The sequence below is a fragment of the Apium graveolens genome, chromosome 6 (assembly GCF_009905375.1).
Source record: "Apium graveolens cultivar Ventura chromosome 6, ASM990537v1, whole genome shotgun sequence".
NCBI classification, from domain to species: Eukaryota; Viridiplantae; Streptophyta; class Magnoliopsida; order Apiales; family Apiaceae; genus Apium; species Apium graveolens.
The window spans coordinates 244,903,329-244,909,328 of record NC_133652.1 but is presented as its reverse complement, the minus strand read 5'-3'; positions in this window follow the sequence as shown (position 1 = coordinate 244,909,328).

Here is a 6,000-nt window from a genome sequence, read left to right as displayed (position 1 = left end):
GTTGCTCAACTGTCTGGCCTTCACTAATCATCAAATTGGACTAACCAGTACAACTATATTCACATCACTGCATATTTACACTAATATAGGATAAAAGAGATATCATAATCATGGTCTTGAGCAATCAAATTAGCATTATGGAGATCAGGAAGGTCAGGACTCCTGGAGAACCACTCCTTTCTCTCCCCGTAACAGAGACAAGGTTGCAAGACAAGCCAGATTATGAGGGCTGACAGGCTAATCATCATGACCTTTAAAGGAGCAAATCTAGAACTACAAAAATCAATATGGTTGGAGGAGTGAACATTAAAATTGCTCCAGTTATACGCAGTGGTACCTTATAAGGCCGAGATGCAGTTGGATACTTAACTCTCAGCTTCACAAATGCTACAAACTCCAGAAGCATGTCAAAACAGTACGAGAACTTTTCTGCTGCTACAATTTCCTGAAAGCTTAATTGTCTGACAAGAATATAACGCCAGATGCAGAGAACAAAATACTGAAAATTGGTGTTCCATAGGGAGACGTCCTGGAATTCTTGATTTTAGATAGTCTAGGAACAAAACAGGGTAAAGCGCACTATCAATGACTCCGCTCATCCACTTCATCCAACCAAGCTGAGATCCTCAGTAGGGGCCTAAAGCGGAAGAGCCCCAAATCACAAAACCTCCATTCTCAGGGAATATGGTTCCCATTTCTGCCGTCAATAGTGCTTCTGGAACACTCCATACAAGTGGATAGGCCAGAAAACCAACAAGGGCTAGTAGAGGACGAGCAGCTCGGACCCTGTCTTTTACATCAAAGGGTCTGCCAGAGACCTCATAGAATATGAGATATACCAGAGGAAGCAGTGAAACTTAGGCGATGTATATGAATATGGAGACTTGCTACTTTCAAAAGCTGTATACTCAACATTATTCTTCGCCATTAGGGATGTTTGGTTAGAATTTTTAGCTCCCACTTTTAGCAAACAGTTGCAATGTCTGATTAGCGAAGCAAGTGATCAATAGTATTCTCTCATCATGGAAAAATTGACTCGTCTCGAATTCAATTAGAATGTGAAATAACCAAGTACATTATCAATGTCAGGTATGCTCAATCCCTTCAGCTAAGAATCCAACATAGTACATTTAAGGCTTGAGCGAGCCAGGCAGCTGATCGAATATACTAACAAGTAACGATATTCGGGTGGCACATCTTCGATTTCTACATTACATACAAAATATTAAGTATAATCACGGCCTAGCTTAAAACATTGACAGCCAACAATGAAAAGTAACACAATTTTTTAAAAATCCTAAAAGTACAAACAGCAAATGTGAATGATAGGGAAAATTACACTACAAAATACTGTCAAGAATACCATCAAGGAACCGAACACTCTAAAAGGTGTTAAAGTAGGCCCTTACAAAATACAGTAAAAGAAAGAACCGGTCACACTAAAACTATCATTCTAATAAATACATGTCAATTTAGATTATTTTTTTTCTAACAAAAAGAACAACAATTAATTAAAACAGAAAATTTTCAAACTTTTAATTTTAAACGACTACAATTGAAGGATATTAAGGGGAGGAAAAAAGATTAACCTTAATAAATAATAATGATTAAGGGACATTCCAGGTATCAAGTAAAAAAGGTGAAAAAGGGGGGCAACAATCACAAATAACACATGAAACTTAAAGGAAAGGTTGAATGTGGATGAACACGAGTTATGTTGTAATTACTGTTGGATGATGCTGATGCATGTCCTCATAATATGTAGGCCATTACACTTGAGAAGACGAGTGAGCACAGTACACTACACATTGCACTCAGTGTCACGTGGCACGGCTATGTCAATGTGTAAGATTCAGGTGACTTCTGAGGGCTAGTAGGAGGAGTACTAGAATACTAGGACGCATGTAACACTTCTGAGGTTAGTATAAGAGTGTAACTGTGGTCGGTGTGAGAGCAAGTCAAATAATGTAAACGATGTACTAAATAACAGTGTTATATCCTCTCTCCCCTCCCTGGGTCGGCCAGGGCAACTAACTACAGCTGTTCATGAATCGAACCGAACCGAGTTTTGATCGAATAGAGACGAGCTTTAATTTTTTTTCTGACGAATCGAGCCGAACCGAGCTTTCTTATCAAACAAAAATTGTGTTCGAGCTCGAGCTCGAGCTCGTTAATATAAAGTATTTTAAAATATATATATATATATGACATCCATATAGTTGGATTAATATAAAGTATTTTTAAAATAATCAAAACAACAAATCAGGACTAAACACTAGTTAGTGGTAATAGTCAAACTAATACTTGGCTGTTAAAATAACAAATCAAATAAAATTATTTTGATTTGAAAATTTAGTTATATTATTAAAATATATTTATTTTGACATCCATACGGTTGGATTAATTAGAAATAATTTTAAACAAGTCTAGATATTAATACAGGACTAAATATTAGTTACTAGTACTAATCAAACTAATGTTTGACTGTTAAAATAGCAAACCAAATAAAATTATTTTTATCTGTGACTTTGATTATATCAATAAAATATATATTTTATGACATCCATACAGTTGGATCGATATAAAGTATTTTTAAAATAATCAAAACAACAAATCAGGATTAAACACTAGTTAGCGGTAATAGTCAAATTAATACTTGACTGTTAGAATAACAAAACAAATAAAATTATTTTAATTTAAAATTTTGGTTATATCATTAAAATATATTTATTTTGACATCCATACGGTTGGATCAATTAGAAATAATTTTATATAAGTCGAGACACCAATACAAGACTAAACACTAGTTACTAGTACTAGTCAAACTAATGTTTGACTGTTAAAATAGCAAACCAAAAAAAATTATTTTCATCTGAAACTTTGGTTATATAAATAAAATATATATTTTATGACATCCATATGGTTGGATCGATATAAAATATTTTTAAAATAATCGAAACAACAAATCCGGACTAAACACTAGTTAACGTTAATAGTCAAACTAATGCTTGACCGTAAAATAGAAAATCAAATAAAATTATTTTGATGTGAAACTTTGGTTATATCATTAAAATATATATTTTATGACATCCATACGGTTGAATCGATAAAAAATATTTTTTTAAAAAAATCTTAACTAAAATATAATTATGAAGCCACATTTTAAAATTAGAAACTAAAATATAAAATTTCTAAATCACGTCAAAATATATCACATATGGTATGCAAAATGATCGTTGGAAGATAAAAAAAATACAGTGAAGTCGGATTTTAAAAAAAATCATACCTAGATAAAAATATTCAGGATATATTAGAATTTTATTAAATTTTAACGAGCGAGCTCGAGCCGAACAACTCAAAGCTCGGCTCGAGCTCGATTTGCTTAACAAACACATTTTTCTATTCGAGTTCGAGCTCGAGTTCGTTAACGAGCCGAGCCGAACGAGCTCTTAACGAGCCGAGATCGAGCTTGTTCACGGATAGCTCGGTTCGTGAACTGCCCTAGCCACAACTTCCTCTAACACTAAGTCCTCGTATTCTTTTTTACCCCTTCTCTTTTATCTCCATTCCTATTTTTATTCACCTTTTTCCATCTTAATTGTTTCTCTTTTATTTATTTTTATAAACAAAAATCAGTTTTCATTGATTTAAACATAATACAGTCAGAATAAACCCCCAACTGTCGATACAACCAGGTTGTAAAATAAATAATATACTAAAAATAATTAGATGATTTATTTTCTGATCGTTTAACACATAAAATTTATAAATTTTTGAAGATAAAAACGAAATCAAATACATCCCAAACGATCCAAACTGCACCAACATCTCTGAAAACACCAACATCACAATTTACCGTATCACATGAACACCATTGTTAGCCCAATATACAGAAACACCAATCGCATAAACTGATACTGCAGAATCGATACCCCAACTATCTACATGTCAAATACCAACTATAAACATGTTGAAGGTACCCAAACTATCTACATGTCGGATACCAGGTGTAGACGTGCCGAAAATATAAATCGTGAAGGATGAACAATCTATGATTGTGAAATGTGAGCTTTTGCAATAATCACCACCGCTCCGGATTCGATGTAGGCTTTCCAGATCACCAAAAATATAAATAAAATCGTTATCAACAGATCCAACACCAAATAAACCCAACCATAACCAAACAAAAACATAACAAAACACTCAAAATTAGAGACAAAATACATACTCCAAGAGGAGAGACACATAAACACCCAAAAAAACGGGTTTTATTGAAAGAAAATTAACAAGAACAAAAGAAAATGACGGGGTTGAGGCTTTCCACCGAAGAAAATCAGTGAAAGACCCTCAATTTACTTGAGAAAGAACAAACCCTGGGAGAGCAGGGGAGATGAGGCCAATATTCAAAATTTAAAGTATATTTTATTATGTTAATTATTGTACCATCTTTCCGTAATAAAGAGTTTTCTCTCTTATTTTTATTGACTTATTCTTCAATAAATCGAGTTTTGTTTCACAAAATTCGAAAAATCTTTTTGAATTCTTCATTTTAGTTTTCAAATCTATTAAGGTAAGGTAAGAGCTCAGATTTTTTTAATAAAATTCAGTTTTTAAAAAATCTCTAGTTTAACAACATATTATAATTTGGTGATTTCGAGATCTTTGAAATTTGGATTTTTTTCGTTTCTATCTGTGTGTTTGATTGTCTCACTTTATGCGATGTGTTTCGATTTGTGCGATGTGGTGATTGTGTTGAAAATGAATTTTATGGTGTATTGGGAGATCTAGATATCTCGCATCAACAACACTTTGGCATGTCTATACTAATGTCCAACAGGTAGATAGTCGGGGTCCGTTTAAAACAGTGGTAAAAATCGCATGTGCTCATCTCTTATAAAAAATATTTGTTTATAATATGAGGCAAACTGAGTCCTCCGAACATTGAACTATCCATGAATTTTATTATGAGGATCAATTGTGAAACTAATATTGAATGATGAAAGTAGGAAAATGATTTTTTTAATGATGAAAGTGAAAAATGAGATATATAGTGGTGTTTTATAAGATATCACTAGATATTGTTGGATCAACTTTTTTTACTCAATGTTTTAAATTTAGCTTAGGACAAGAAATAATGCACTTGTTAGACTTTCTATAAGAGCATTTTCAATGAGTTGCCAATCAAAGTAGTTAAATATGTTAAATCGTCATAACTACTACTCCCTCCGTCCTTCCCATTTATTATATTTGAGTTGGGTAAAGAGATTAAGAGAAATGATAAATTAGTGGAGTAAAGTTAAAAGAGTGAGTAAAGTGGTGAGACCGATCAATATTCTATGTATAAAGTTGGTATAGTGAGTTAAATAGTGAATGTGATTATTTTTTATATTATAAATATTTACTATTTTTGGAAAATTTTAAAATGTAAACAATTGGAAAGAATATCCCAAAAAGGAAAGTGTAAGGAAATAGTTGGGATAGAGGGAGTATTATTTTATTCTCTCTTTTTTAATTGTACTCTTAACATCTTTCTTGTCCATATTAGCTCCAATAGCTAGCAATCAAAATTGACAAAATATTCATGTATCATGTATATTTAAAACTAGATAGCAAGTTTTGGAGGGGGTCCCTGGACATTTGAACAGAATCTGTTGGTGTATAAAAAGCTGGAGGTGAATGAAGATCCACACCTAATAAATCTGAATCAAGTAGACATGTGGGTTCAGCTTTATGACATACCAAGAGGAATGGTGATTGAGAAGATTTTGCAGGGTATTGGCAATTATATAGGAACATACATTAAGAGTGATTCAAGTATTACATCTGGAGCATGGAAATTGTATGTGAGAATAAGAGTAAGAATGGATATAAACAAGCCTATCAAAAGACGCATGAAAACAAAAGAGAGGGGGGAATGGAGTTGGATAAACTTTTAAGTACGAACGTCTGAGTACTTTTTGTTTCATCTGTGGTTTATTAGGACACTCGGAGCGTGATTGT